Source organism: Neoarius graeffei, chromosome 7 (assembly GCF_027579695.1).
Source record: "Neoarius graeffei isolate fNeoGra1 chromosome 7, fNeoGra1.pri, whole genome shotgun sequence".
Classification (NCBI taxonomy): Eukaryota; Metazoa; Chordata; class Actinopteri; order Siluriformes; family Ariidae; genus Neoarius; species Neoarius graeffei.
In genome coordinates this window covers 16877735-16894344 of record NC_083575.1, presented here as the reverse complement: position 1 = coordinate 16894344, position 16610 = coordinate 16877735, and positions in this window count along the sequence as shown.

Below are 16610 nucleotides of genomic sequence, written 5' to 3'. Positions count from 1 at the left end.
TCATTCTTCTCCTCTGTGTCTGCTGCTAGCCTTCCCAAGGCCTCTCTAATTGCACCATAGTTTTCTCTCAATGCTTTGGTGGAGTCAGTTCTACAATTCCCTATGGTAAAGGACAGTGGTTTTAAAGTCCTACTGATGTTCACATCCTTGCTGTTGAATATCCTGTTCCATCTGTGCATGGATGCAGCACAAAAGACATACAGTGACTGGAGTAGATACAAGAAATTGGTCACATCTCTGCAGCTGCTGTCAATGCAACAACAGCTGCAAATCCCCAACATGATTTAGGGAATGTGCAGCACAGGGTACATAATGGATCAGGGAGTTTGCTTTTTTTTAGATGCGCCTGAAGATCATTATATTTACGAGCCATGTTACTGGCATTGTCATAACTTTGCCCTTGGCAATTTCACAAGTCTAACCCTAGATCATGAACCATTTTAGTTATATATTCAGCAAGACTTGCTCCAGTATGGCCATGAATAGGCTCAAAACCAATGAATCTTTCCACCACTTTCCCTTCTTCATTGACAAATTGAAAAATGAATGTTAACTGGTCAACGTGTGACATATCAGGGGTTGAATCCACAATGACTGAGAAGTACTTGGCCTGCTGTAGTTCGGTTGCAACTGTTTTTCTTACTTTCTCACCCATTAAGAAAATCAACTCGTCACATACAGTAGATGACAGGTATGATGTGTCCCTTGTCACTTTTGACCATACCCGCTCTATGTGCTCCCTTAAAAAAGGATCGAACTCTACATTCAGTTCCAGCAGCCCGAGATAGTTGCTGTTTCTTGATGAGCCCAAAAGTTCATCATCGCCTCTGAATGCTAGGTCTCTTGCACTCAGGAATTTGATTACAGCTACAATGTGTCTCAACACCTCTCTCCAATATTTCCCCTTGGAATCCATCTGTCACTTAAGTGAGGCATCCACAGTGCCCACGTTCCTGGATCTTCTTCGCAGTAAGGTTAGCATGCAGGGCCTATGATTTGCACTTTTCTCATAGTCCGTAATATGCTCAGGATGTCTCCAGTCAGAGAATCCAGATGTAAAAGCATTACGTTGAGACAACTGCGATCCAGCAGTTTACAGGCAAAGCAATAAACTACGCCCGCTGATGGTGAATAACTTCACCACTGTCTAGGGACTACCTCATTGTTTGGGAGACAACACTGCAGTACATCATTGGTAAGTGATCTTGTTTTACCTCCACCAATATCACGTAGAGATGGGCATTTAGGTGCCTTATTCTGGAAGGCTGCAGGACCTTGAGAAATGACCACTTCCCTGACCTGTGATGGTTCCCCATAGTTCAGGGTCAGTTGAGATAGTAAAAGTCTCCAGCAGCTCTCGTTGATCCTCATCGTGGCTATCATCCTCGCTGTAGCCCCCACTGTCCAGTACCTGACTTTGGCTGTCATTAGTTGTTGCCTCTGCCTGAGCCATAATGTTAGATCCACTGCTTGTGCTAGCTTTGCTACCTGCAATGTTAGCTTCACAGCTAGACCCTCCTGCTTCGGTCTCTGATAAGTTTTCTTTCCAAACAAAAAAACTTTCAATTGCTGGCACATTTTTCATGGTGGCTGAGTGCCGAAATTCTTTAACCTGTGAAGTTTGAGCTGTATCAGGCAATGCATGGTGAATTTATGACTCACTTCCTGTTTGCGTGGAGTAATGTATAAATTTATTGGTTCGCCATTTCAACATCTTGTGACATATTGCAAATCCCTTCCCAGTTTAACATCAGCAACATCGTGACATGACGTATACCAAATATGGCATGGATCCCAAAAAAATGCATAAAATGCATGTTAAAACGTATCATGTGTCAAAACACACAAAAACAAAAATATCTCACTTCCTGCTGATTATAACTTATGCAATGTATATGGCAATTTTGTTTGTCTTGGGGCACTCCACACACCTCCCATATTTGACAAGGATAGGTGAAACTATATACCGGGCAGGAGTCTCCATGATATATATGGGGGTGCTATGGAGTCCCCCAGACACACCTGGGGTCAAGCCCCTATGGCTGAGTCGCGGTCTGCATGACTGACGTGTGTACCAAATTTCATGAGTTTTTGAATATGTACAGGGTGTAAAATCTGTATTTTTGAACTAGGGGGTGCTATGGAGTTAATGAAGCCCACCTAGACTAATTTACCATATCACCTCAAATTATATCATAGGACAAATGCATTTGTTTCATGAGTTTTTACCCATCGTAAGCCCCTCAAAACAGTGTGGGAAAATTTCAAAATCCCACATTCCATCCAACATGGCTGACTTCCTGTTGGGCAGAGTCAAATACAACTAAGTGAACTTTGTCCTGTATTAAAAGAGTATCGATCACACTAAATCTCGTGCCAATCTGAGCAACTTCATCTCAACCATTACTTGTTCTTTGTGGCAGTATAGAGCTCTGGGACCACACCCAGTCCCTTGCTCAGTGTAATTTTGTCATTTTACGCACATTTGATCAGTGTGCCAAAATTCGTGAGTTTTCGAGCATCGCAAGTGCCTCAAAAACAAGTTCTTCTGCGGATGATGATGATGATAATAATCAGAAGAAGAAGAAAAAAACATGCTGAAAACAATTGGGCTTTGCACCTATGTTGCAGGCCTGCACCTCAGTGCTCAGGCCTGAATAATAATAAGAAGAAAAGTAAGAGAAAAAACATGCCAAAAACAATAGGACCTTGCACCTATGGTGCAGGCCTTAGGCTTGGGCCCTAATAATAATAATAATAATAATAATAACCAAAAATCTGTATGAATACAATAGGGCCTTGCACTTCGGGTAGTCGTGCCCTAATAATAATAAGAATCAGAGCAAAAACAATAGGGCCTTGCACCTCTGGTGCAGCAGCCTCTGGTGGACCCCAGAGACCTTGCACCTATGGTGCTTGGGCCCTAAAAACACATGCCGTAAACAATAGTGCTTTGCACCTACAGTGCAGGCCATATGCCTGCACATCCGGGCTCAGGCCCTAATGAATAAACATGCCGAAAACAATAGGGCTTTGCACATACCGTAAATATAGCCGCTAGCTGTGATAAAGGGCCCTCACACTCGGCGCTATGACGTCTTCTAGCCTCACCCAAGGCAAACAACCTAAGAATATTAAATTTTGCCCTATTTTCATGAATGCACGAAATTCCCTGATTTTTTGAATATTTCCAAGGTGTCAAATCTGTATTTTTGAACTAGGGGGCGCTATGTGCCCACATAATGAAGCCCACATAGACTGATTTACCATATCAACTCAAATTACATCATAGGACAAATGCATGTGCAAAGTTCCATGAGTTTTTAGCCATGTTGAACTCCTCAAAACAACATGGGAATGTTTAAAAATCCCACATTCTATCCAGCATGGCTGACTTCCTGTTGGGCGGAGTCAAATACAACCAAGTGAATTTTGTCCTGCATCACAAGAGTATAATAATAATAATAATAAGAAGAAGAAAAAACATGGTGAAAACAATAGGGCTTTGCACCTACAGTTTTTACATTTTTACAAGGGACTGCTGTACCCTGTTTTTCCCCTACAGGTGTGACTGTACAGTGGATATAAAAAGTGTACACACCCCATTAAAATGATAGGTTTTTCTGATGTAAAAAAAAATGAGACCATGATAAATAATTTCAAAACTTTTCCCACCTTTAATCTGACCTACAGGTATAACCTGTACAATTCAATTGAAAAACAAACAAATCTGTTTTGGGGAAAAACATAAAAATGAAAAAACATACAATAAGCTGGTTGTATAAGTGTGCACACCCTTACACTAATACTTTGTTGAAGCTCCTTTTGATTTAATTACAGCATTCAGTCTTTTTGGGTAGGAGTCTATCAGCCTGCCACATCTAGACTTGGCAATATTTGCCCACTCTTCCTTGCAAAATCTTCCTTCCAAATATGTCAGATTGCAAGGGCATCTCTTGTGCACAGCCCTCTTCAGGTCACCCCACAGATTTTCAATTGGATTTAGGCCTGGGTTCTGGCTGGGCCATTTCAAAATGAACTTTAATTTTTTTTCTGGTGAAGCCATTCTTTTGTTGATTTCGATGTATGCTTGGGGTCATTGTCGTGCTGAAAGTTGAAATTCCTCTTCAGCTTTCGAGCAAACACCTGAAGGTTTTGGGCCAAAATTGACTGATATTTAGAACTGTTCATAATTCCCTCCACCTTGACTAAAGCCCCTGTTCCAGCTGAAGAAAACCAACCCCAAAACATGATGCTGCCACCACCATGCTTCACCATGGGTATGGTATTCTTTTGGTGATGCACAATGTTGTTTTGGAGCCAAACATACCTTTTGGAATTGTGGCCAAAAAGTTCAACCTTGGTTTCATCAGACCATAACACATTTTCCCACATGCTTTTGGGAGAGTTGATGTATTTTTTTTGCAAAATTTAGCTGGGCCTGGATGTTTTTCTTTGTAAGAAAAGGCTTCTGTCTTGCGACCCTATCCTGCAGTCCAGACATATGGAGAATACATGAGATTGTTGTCACATTTGGTACACAACAAGTACTTGCCAGAAATTCCTGCAGCTCCTTCAGGGTTGCTGTAGGCCTCTTGGCAGCCTCCCTGACCAGTTTTTGCCTTGTCTTTTCATTAATTTTGGAGGGATGTCCAGTTCTCAGTAATGTCACTGTTGTCCCATATTTTCTCCACTTCTTGATGACCTGTTTTCACTGTACTTCATGGTATATCTAATGCCATGGAAATTTTTTGGTTTTTGGGAATGTGAATGTCATCAAAACCATTATATCCTATAACCTGTGAAGTTTTAGCCATATCAGGCAATGCATGATGAATTTATGATACACTTTCTGTTTGTGTGGAATAACGTTTATTTATTGATATAATTTATTGGTTCGCCATTTCAACATCAGCAACATCTTGACATCATGTATACCAAATATGGTATGAATCCAACAAACCCCATAGGAGGAGTACGTTAAAATATAACAAATGTCAAAATGCACAAAACCAAGAATATGTCACTTCCTGTTGAGCATGGCTGATGCAATGTATATTGCAATTTTGTTTGTCTAGGGGTACTCCACAGACCTATCAAATTTGACCCAGATAGGTGAAACTATATACCAGGCAGAAGTCTGAATGACATATGGTGGCACTATCGAGTCCCCTGGACACACCTGGTGCCACGCCGCTATCCCTGAGTAGCAGTGGTCAGGACTGATGTGAGTACCAAATTTCATGAGTTTTAATTTTTTGGCAATAGATTCATTACTCTCATGGTCCAAATGGTGGCGCTATACTGGAGGGTCAGTATGGGCATGTGGCTGTCATCAGAACCATTATGGCTTATAACATGTAAAGTTTTAGCCATATTCTGCACTGCATAGTGAATTTATGACACACTTCCTTTTGCATGGGGAAACACAAATTTATTGGTTCACCACTTCAACATCATGCAATATATTACAAATCCTATCACAAGTCAATTGGTGAAAACAATGTATGTTTCAGTTTTGTTCATCTTGGGGCACCCCACACACCTACCAATTTTGACATGGATAGGGGAAACTACATACCAGACAGAAGTCTCAATGACATGTAGGGGCACTATGGAGTCCCCTAGAGACACCCGGGGTCAAGCCTCTATCCATGAGTACCAGTGGACAGGACTGACATGTGTACCAAATTTCATAAGTTTGAATTTTTTGGCAATGGATTAATTATTGTACAATTCCAAAAGGTGGCGCTATACCACAGGGTAAATTGGGCATGTGGATATCATCAGAACCATTATACAGACGCGCAGCTTGTGAACAGGCAAGGCAGGCAACTGCTTGGGGCCCCCTGGCCCAGGGGCCCCCAGAGAGTCGGGGCCCGAGGGCTTATTTCTTTTGTTTTTTATTGTTTTTATTGTTCTTTACCATTGTATTTTCACATTTGAAATGTAAAAAATTTTGGTTTCATACATTTTTCGTTGGTGTCAGATTATTTATAAAATATTGGTGATGAACACTGGTCAGAAGTAGCCTGGGCCCGCCCATCCTAAGTGTGACACAACACGAGGGCCTATTGCGAGCTTAGTCTGGCAAGGCAAGCTATCTCCAGCTCTTCCAAGCTCCCGAAAAATTGGGAGCCAATCAACTTTGAGCATCTCCAACGGCCCTGGGTAGAGGCGTGTTCAAGGCAGTGACGTAGTAGAACTGCGACCGGAAGCCATAGATTGTTTACAGAATCTATGCCGGAAGCGCTTCATTCACTAGAAACATTACGAACATGGAGCAGCGGCAAGCCTTTGACACAGCGGTAGATGCTGTATTGAAAGCATTCAACGGGAAGTTCTCATTGAAAACGGAGCAAAGAGCAGCCCTAGAGGTATTTGTGACCCCTCACCGAATCCAGGGACACATGTCGGCCGAAACGAATCCGAGATAATCGCAAAAGACGCATTTTTTTTTCGAAATTTGTGATTTTTGTTTTTTTCCATCATGTGCAAGTTGAGATCTTGAAGAATGCAATCAGTATTTCACATAATAGATTGTTTTGTTGGAAAAAAATACATTTTTTGTTGCAAATTGTCTCGTTTTTGTCAGGACTGTAGCCTGCTGGGGGGTGTGGGTAAATTACCATATGGGCCATTCACATGAAGATTTAAGTCATTTGTTTTTTTTTTCCACGAATCAGCTGTATGATCCGAGCTGAGCGCATGGCTACTTAACCTGCATACAGGCATGTAATTTCACTATGGAATGAGTTACTAAACAGAGCACAGAGGAGCAAACACCGCGAAGCAAACAGACACACGGTATTTACATCGGAGATCACCATTTCTAGCAAAAAAAACCGCAACCTCGTTTTCCAGATTGAATGGAATACTTGAATGATTGGATGATACACGGACCGTTCTAGGATTACATTCCATCGGAGGCATTGGTGTGTGCAAGGCGCCGTTTCTCTTTCTGATGGGGTAAGTTTATTAATCTAAGGCTGTGTAACCGTTATTTTTGCATGTAATGGAGAGTGTTGTGGTTTGGTTAAGCCTAGGTCACAACCGGACGTACGATTTTTTGGCCGTGTGATTTTTGGCGTTTCCCAAATCGCTGCGTTTTTTTTTTGTTCACAGAGAAAGACGCGCGTTGGCCGTAAGTTTGTCTTGCAACCTGAAAAAAACCGTAAGCGCCTGTAGAGTTTGTTTGACATGATAAAGAACCTCTGCGGCCGGTCTGCGGCTCGAAAATCAGCACATCACACGCGCGCTCTCGTGCGTTTCATGCGCACTCTCCGTGTGTTTCTTGCGTTTTTTGCATGTAGACCGGCTGTAGGAGCACATACGGTCGGTTGTGACCGAGGCTTTACATGAAACTAGTGGTGTGTTAGTTGTGTCATCATCGTGCTATCTTTCTTTCTTACAGTGTGAGTAATTTTTCAACCACAAAACGTTAAAGTATACTTTAGGACTTATTTTTGCACTTCATAATTGTTTTGGGCATACTTTGCATGGAAGGAAAATTGATGTGGTGATCTTTGCTTACATGAAAGTAGTATCGTGCTAGCTCATAGGGGGTAGGGCTTTCCTTAATGTCATGCAAATGAGCACCATTATGTGCCCACCCTACACCCAGAGTAGCTGAGATGGAAAACTTTGAGGGCGATTTTCTCCCCTTTCTGTTTTAAGAGGTATACACTTTCAAAAGGCCACACATTCTTCAAATATTGTCAGATCTCCACATGGAAGGCATCATTGGAAAGCTTAGAAACTGTACTTTCTAAATCTGTCAATAACTCAAAATGCCCCCGGGCCGACATGTGTCCCTGGATTCTGTGATCTGCCACATTTATCTTCTTCCTGTTACTCAAGCAAATCAAATCAAATCAAGTTTATTTGTACAGCGCTTTTAACAATAAACATTGTCGCAAAGCAGCTTTACAGAATTTGAACGACTTAAAACATGAGCTAATTTTATCCCTAATCTATCCCCAATGAGTAAGCCTGTGGCGACGGTGGCAAGGAAAAACTCCCTCAGACGACATGAGGAAGAAACCTCGAGAGGAGCCAGACTCAAAAGGGAACCCATCCTCATTTGGGCAACAACAGACAGCCTGACTATAATATTAACAGTTTTAACAGGTATAACCCTCAACTGTCCTCATGGGGCCGTCCTTCACAGGAGTGGGGCGATAAGACTCCGACCAGACACAGGGCACCAGGATGGATCAAGCAGGTCCGAGGGGCAGAAGAGGCCAGCATCTCAATCCCAGGATCAACATGTAACTCAGAGGGACAGATGGGGGGGGGAAGAAAACACGTTGTTAGGTATGCCCTAAAAATGACAAGTATTAAATCTGTGTGGTAGGCTTGCAGAGACGAGAGTCTTTACATCAGGCATGACGCACAATGGCATGTTAATATGGTAAAAAATATATCATGACCTGCTCTGGCTGGATGCTTGATTGGGTGATGGGAGCACACTCCTCAGCAATGATGAGATGCAGATGGGACTCTTAGGCCTGGCCAAGACAATTCAGTTACATTTCACCGGGTCTGGGACATGCGACAGAATGTCTGACGGCCGATTCCCTGCAGGCTACGATAGCCAGTCGAGGTCCCCACCGTCTCCACCAAAAGATTTCCTGTTGACTCCGTGTAACTCAGAGGGACAGATTTGGGGTGGGGGGGGGAGAGAAAGAAAACACAGGTGGTTAGGTATGCCCAATGTCACCTGAATAAGTAGGAACAGTATACATATTGCACCGAGTACAAGCAGGGACTCCGGCAACTAACTATGACAGCATAACTAAAAGGAGAGAGCCAGAAGGTAACACAGGCATGAGGGAGCCCCGGGACATAAAGCAGCCAGCCACTGCACCGTCAACAAACTCGAGTGAGCAAGCGAGTGGGGACTGACAGCATCCATACATCCCAGTTTTCCAAAACACTCTATGTCTGAGGACCCTCCAGATCTACTCCTTTACCTCATAAACACCATTAACAAAAGGCTTGACTAAACAGATATGTTTTCAGCCTAGACTTAAATGCTGAGACTGTGTCTGATTCCCGAACATTACTTGGAAGGCTGTTCCATAACAGTGGGGCTTTGTAAGAAAAGGCTCTGCCCCCTGATGTAGCCTTCAATATACGAGGTACCAGCAGATAGCCTGCACCTTTTGATCTAAGTAGGCGTGGCGGGTCATAGAGGAGCAGAAGTTCACTCAGGTACTGTGGTGCGAGACCATTTAGTGCTTTAAAGGTCAATAGTAGTATTTTATAATCAATACGAAATTTGATTGGGAGCCAATGCAGTGTGGATAAGACAGGCGTGATGTGGTCATATTTTCTAGTTCTAGTAAGGACTCTTGCTGCGGCATTTTGAACTAACTGGAGCTTGTTTATGCACTTATTGAAACATCCAGACAGTAAGGCATTACAATAATCCAACCTGGAGGTAACGAAAGCATGAACTAGTTTTTCTGCATCATGCAATGACATTAAATTTCTTATCTTTGCAATATTTCTGAGATGAAAGAAAGCTATCCGGGTGATGTTATCAATGTGAGTTTCAAATGAAAGACTGGGGTCAATAATCACTCCGAGGTCTTTTACTGCTGCACGTGAAGAAACAGAAAGGCCATCCAGAGTTACTGTGTAATCAGAAAACTTACTTCTAGCTGTATGTGGTCCTAGCACAAGTACTTCAGTCTTGTCAGAGTTAAGCAGAAGGAAATTAACGAGCATCCAGTGTCTAATGTCCTTAACACATTCCTCAATTCTATTAAGCTGGTGTCTCTCATCAGGTTTTGCAGAGACATACAACTGTGTGTCATCAGCATAACAGTGGAAACTAATACAATGTTTACGAATAATATCGCCCAGAGGTAACATATATAGAGAAAAAAGCAGTGGACCCAAGACAGAACCTTGTGGAACACCAAACTTTACCTCGGTACGTCTAGAAATATCACCATTTATATCGACATACTGATAACGATCAGTTAGATAAGACCTGAGCCAGGAGAGGGCCATTCCCTTAACTCCCACAACATTTTCTAGTCTATCCAGAAGAATGGAATGATCAATGGTATCAAATGCTGCACTAAGGTCAAGCAACACAAGTAGCGAGACACAGCCCTGATCAGACGCCAACAGTAGGTCGTTTACTACTTTAACCAGTGCTGTCTCTGTGCTATGATGAGGTCTAAATCCTGACTGATACATTTCATGGATGTTATTCCTATGTAAATATGAGCATAACTGCTGTGCCACAGCTTTTTCGAGGATCTTGGAGATAAAGGGGAGGTTTGATATTGGCCGATAATTGGACAGCTGACAGGGATCAAGGTCAGGTTTTTTAATCAGGGGTTTGATAACTGCTAGTTTAAAGGATTTGGGTACATAGCCAATCATAAGAGAAGAATTTATTATTTTTAGAAGCGGTTCAATTACTCCAGGCATTATCTGTTTGAATAGATGTGTCGGTAAGGGATCTAGTACGCAAGTTGAGGCTTTTGATGTCGAGATTAATGAGAGTAATTCAGTTTCTTTTAGGGGAGTAAAACATTCTAACTGATGATCTGATACAGTTATATTGTTAACTACAAGGTCACTTTCATTGTCTAACCTTAAATTAGTAGTTTGAATTTTTTGTCGGATATTCTCAATTTTGTCATTAAAAAAATTCATGAAGTCGTTGCTACTACATACTGCAGGTGTGCATGTGTTGATAGTGGACTTATTCCTGGTTAATTTTGCTACAGTATTAAATAGGAATCTAGGATTATTTTTGTTATCTTCTATTAGGGAGGAGAGATATGTTGATCTCGCAGCACTAAGAGCTTTTTTATACTTCAGGAAGCTCTCCTTCCACGCCAATTTGAACACTACCAATTTTGTTTGACGCCATTTACGTTCCAATTTTCGAGTGGTCTGTTTTAATGTGCGAGTGTCATCATTATACCAGGGTGCTAATTTTTTGTCTCTGACCATTTTCCTTTTTAGAGGAGCTACATTATCTAAAGTATGGCGGAATGTTGACTCTAAGCATTCAGTTGCCTGATCGAGTTCTGCAGGGGCCGACAGTGACCCAATCAAAGTTGACAGCTCTGGGAGATCATTTATAAAGCTCTGTGCAGTAGTTGACGTGAAAGTACGTTTAATACAGTAGCGTGGTGAGGTGCATATATTATTACTCAGACATATTTTGAATGAGATGAGACAATGATCTGAGATAACTTCAGACTGTGGAAGTATGACTATATTGTCTACGTTTAATCTGAATGTTAGTATTAGATCAAGGGTGTGACCACCATTATGGGTCGGTCCTATGACATTCTGCTTAATCCCGACTGAATCTAAGATGGACACAAACGCTGTTTTTAAAGGGTCTTCTGGGTTATCAAAGTGAATATTAAAATCTCCGACAACTAAAGCTTTGTCTAAGGAAATAACCAAATCTGAGATAAAATCTGCAAATTCAGAAAGAAACTCAGAATATGGCCCCGGGGGCCTGTAAATAATAAGCAATGGAATTAACTGGGTAGACTTATTTTTTGAGGCTACATACATTATATGAGTATGAAGAACTTCAAATGTATTAAATTTATAACCAGGTTTGTGTGTTACACCTAGATAATCGTTATAAATAACCGCGACGCCTCCTCCTCTGCCAGTTAGACGAGGCTGGTGTATATAACTGTATCCAGGAGGACTCGCTTCATTTAATGCTATATATTCATTTGGCTTAATCCATGTTTCTGTTAAACACAGTACATTAAACTCCTGATCAGTAATGAGTTCATTAACCATTAGCGCTTTAGATGTAAGAGATCTAATATTTAATAGCCCCACCTTTAGATCAAAGGTGCTGGCAGCAGCTGTACAGTCAGTCTGATCTAATTTTATATTGATTAGGTTACTGGAACAAACTCTCTGAAAATTTCTACCTTTTTGTTGAGCTCGGGGAACAGACACAGTCTCGATGTAGTGGGCCCTGAGTGACGACTCTGTGCAGCTAGCAGACAGTCGGTTTAGCCTGTTCGTCTGCTCCCTGGCCTTGGCTCTGGATTGTCAGAAATTAACTAGGCCTGTTCTGAGACTATGACCTATGCTGCAGGAAATGAGAGCAGCACCTTCCCGAGTGGGATGGATACCGTCCCGCCCTAACAGGCCAGCAGTGCCCTCAAAATTAGCCCAATTATCTATAAAGCCCACACTGTTTTCAGAGCACCACCTGGACAGCCAGCAGTTCAGCGACCATAACCTGCTGTAAGCTACATCGCCACGCCGCATTGGGATGGGGCCAGAGCATACTACAGCATCGGACATCGCCTTCGCTAATTTAAACACCTCTACAAAGTTACTCTTAGTAACCTCAGACTGACGAAGGCGTATATCATTAGCTTCTGCATGGATAACTATCTTTGAGAACCTATGCTTGCCTAGGACCCTAAGATTACCTGCTATGTCCGGCGCCCTGGCTCCCGGTATACACCTGACTAAAGCTGCTGGTGCCCCTAAAGGCTGAGCTAATTTCACGTGCCGTATGATAGAGTCCCCTATAACCAGAGCTCTTTCAGGTTTCTCAGTGGGTGCATCACTAAGGAGAGCAAACCTGTTCGGCACGTGACGCGGAGAGGAGTGGTGCTCCCGTGGGCGAGCCTCAGCGGTAGCTTTGGCTCTACGCTTATGCCGCCGAGCCGTCACCCATTCGCCCCGCTGTAAGGGCTCTAATGCCGGAGTTGGGGGATTGCTAACTCCACCTAGGGCGTCCAGACTTTCCCTAACAGAAACTACACTGTTCTGACGCTCACTAACCTGCTCTAAAGCCTGGACACGCGCTTCTAGCACTGAAATCTTCTCCGTCAGAGAGCTAACTAATCTGCACTTATCACAAGTAAAGCTAATAGAGCTATCGCTAGTGACGGAGGAAGAATGACTAAACATCCTGCACTCAGCACACTGAACAGGCTGAAGGTGTACCATGATGAAAAGATTCACGTACCTTAAATGAAGATCTGTTGATATTAAAGCAGATCAGATGGCCTCCGCTTGTGGAGGAGAAAAAAAGAAAGCTTCCGGTCTCGGGGTTCTTCCGAAAAAAGAAAGAGAAAAAACCGGAAAAAAAAAACCGGAAAAAGGAAAGCGAAAGTGAAAAGTACAAAAATGAAAGCGACAGTATGATAAAAATGAAGACGATACTGGAAATTTATTTATAGAAAAAAAGTTAAAAAAGGATTAGTAATTAACGCCGGCACTCGCGGGAAAAAAGACTCGGCGCGAACAACTCAGGAAACAGGAAGTGCGTAATAGGAAGTCCATAGATCAAGCAGTTTCTGTCGCGTCACATACGTCAGAGGAAAGAGTGATGTGATTGGTTTAAGCTTCATCACAGCCTTTTCTGGCTTCAACCAGTAGCAAACTGAGGCATTTCAGGGAGGCGGGTCAACCACGCCTTTGGGAAACGGTTGGGCTTAATACAGTATCTTTGCCAGACCAAATGCTCGCAGAGCTTTGAAGTCGCGTTAGCCAGACTAGGTCAGAAGGGCCCCCTGGAAATTTTTGCTTGGGGCCACAACAGACTCTAGAATTGCCTCTGCCATTATATCCTATAACCTGTGCAGTTTTAGCCATATCTGGCAATGCATGGTGAATTTATGACACACTTCCTGTTTGCTTGGCATAACATATACATTTATTGGTTCGCCATTTCAACATCTTACAAGATATCGCAAATCCCTTTGCAATTTAAAGTCAGCAACATCTTGACATCAGATATACCAAATATGGCATGAATTAAACAAACTGCTTAGGAGGAGTACGTCAAAACGTAACGTGTTTTGGCAATGGAGTCATTACTGTCCATGTGCAAATGGTGGCACTATACCAGAAGGTGACTTTGGGCATGTGGATATCTTCAGAACCATGATACCCTATAACCTGTGAAGTTTGAGCCGTATCAGGCAAGCATGGTGAATTTATGACACACTTCCTGTTTGCATGGCGTAATATATAAATTTATTGGTTTGCCATTTCAATATCTTGCGAGATATCACAAATCCCTTCGCAATTTACCATCAGCAACATCTTGACATGACGTCTACCAAATATGGCACAATGTATACAAACATGAATCCAACAAAGTAACGGTGCGCATGACCAACGTGAGGACCAAATTTCATGAGTTTTCACCCATGGGAGCCACCTCCAAAATAGCAAAGTGTTGAATAATAATAATAATAATAATAATAATAATAAGACAACCCCGATTCCAAAAAAGTTGGGACAAAGTACAAATTGTAAATAAAAATGGAATGCAAATCTCAAAAACTGATATTGTATTCACAATAGAACATAGACAACATATCAAATGTCAAAAGTGAGACATTTTGAAATTTCATGCCAAATATTGGCCCATTTGAAATTTCATGACAGCAACACATCTCAAAAAAGTTGGGACAGGGGCAATAAGAGGCTGGAAAAGTTAAAGGTACAAAAAAGGAACAGCTGGAGGACCAAATTGCAACTCATTAGGTCAATTGGCAATAGGTCATTAACATGACTGGGTATAAAAAGAGCATCTTGGAGTGGCAGCGGCTCTCAGAAGTAAAGATGGGAAGAGGATCACCAATCCCCCTAATTCTGCGCCGACAGATAGTGGAGCAATATCAGAAAGGAGTTCGACAGTGTAAAATTGCAAAGAGTTTGAACATATCATCTACAGTGCATAATATCATCAAAAGATTCAGAGAATCTGGAAGAATCTCTGTGCGTAAGGGTCAAGGCCGGAAAACCATACTGGGTGCCCGTGATCTTTGGGCCCTTAGACGGCACTGCATCACATACAGGCATGCTTCTGTATTGGAAATCACAAAATGGGCTCAGGAATATTTCCAGAGAACATTATCTGTGAACACAATTCACCGTGCCATCCGTCGTTGCCAGCTAAAACTCGATAGTTCAAAGAAGAAGCCGTATCTAAACATGATCCAGAAGTGCAGACGTCTTCTCTGGGCCAAGGCTCATTTAAAACAGACTGTGGCAAAGTGGAAAACTGTTCTGTGGTCAGACGAATCAAAATTTTAAGTTCTTTATGAAAATCAGGGACGCCGTGTCATTCGGACTAAAGAAGAGAAGGACGACCCAAGTTGTTATCAGCGCTCAGTTCAGAAGCCTGCATCTCTGATAGTATGGGGTTGCATTAGTGCGTGTGGCATGGGCAGCTTACACATCTGGAAAGACACCATCAATGCTGAAAGGTATATCCAGGTTCTAGAGCAACACATGCTCCCATCCAGACGATGTCTCTTTCAGGGAAGACCTTGCATTTTCCAACATGACAATGCCAAACCACATATTGCATCAATTACAGCATCATGGCTACGTAGAAGAAGGGTCCGGGTACTGAACTGGCCAGGCTGCATTCCAGATCTTTTACCCATAGAAAACATTTGGCACATCATAAAACGGAAGATATGACAAAAAAGACCTAAGACAGTTGAGCAACTAGAATCCTACATTAGAGAAGAACGGGTTAACATTCCTATCCCTAAACTTGAGCAACTTGTCTCCTCAGTCCCCAGACGTTTACAGACTGTTGTAAAGAGAAAAGGGGATGTCTCACAGTGGTAAACATGGCCTTGTCCCAACTTTTTTGAGATGTGTTGTTGTCAAGAAATTTAAAAATCACCTAATTTTTCTCTTTAAATGATACATTTTCTCAGGTTAAACATTTGATATGTCATCTATGTTCTATTCTGAATAAAATATGGAATTTTGAAACTTCCACATAATTGCATTCCGTTTTTATTTACAATTTGTACTTTGTCCCAACTTTTTTGGAATCGGGGTTGTAATAATCCTTATGAATACAATAGGGCGGCACGATGGTGTAGTGGTTAGCACTGTTGCTTCACAGCAAGAAGGTCCTGGGTTCGAGCCCAGCGGCCAACGAGGGCCTTTCTGTTTGCATGTTCTCCCCGTGTCTGTGTGGGTTTCCTCCGGGTGCTCCGGTTTCCCACACAGTCCAAAGACATGCAGGTTAGGTTAACTGGTGACTCTAAATTGACCATAGGTGTGAATGTGAGTGTGAATGGTTGTCGGTGTCTATGTGTCGGCAGTGTTGCCAGATTGGGCAGGTTTAGGTGCTTTTTGGCTGGTTTTGAACATATTTTGGGGTGGAAAACGTTAGCAATATCTGGCAACACTGTGTGTCGGTCCTGTGATGACCTGGCGACTTGTCCAGGGTGTACCCCGCCTTTCGCCCGTAGTCAGCTGGGATAGGCTCCAGCTTGCCTGCGACCCTGTAGAACAGGATAAAGCGGCTAGAGATAATGAGATGAGATGAATACAATAGGGCGGCACGATGGTGTAGTGGTTAGCACTGTCGCCTCACAGCAAGAAGGTCCTGGGTTCGAGCCCCAGCAGCCGACGAGGGCCTTTCTGTGTGGAGTTTGCATGCTCTCCCCATGTCTGTTGCCCCTTTTCCACCAAATCAGTTGCAGGGCTGGTTTGGGGCCAGTGCTTAGTGTGGAACCGGGTTTTCTGTTTCCACTGACAAAGAACTGGCTCTGGGGCCAGAAAAACCGGCTCCAGGCTAGCACCAGCTCTTTGCTGGG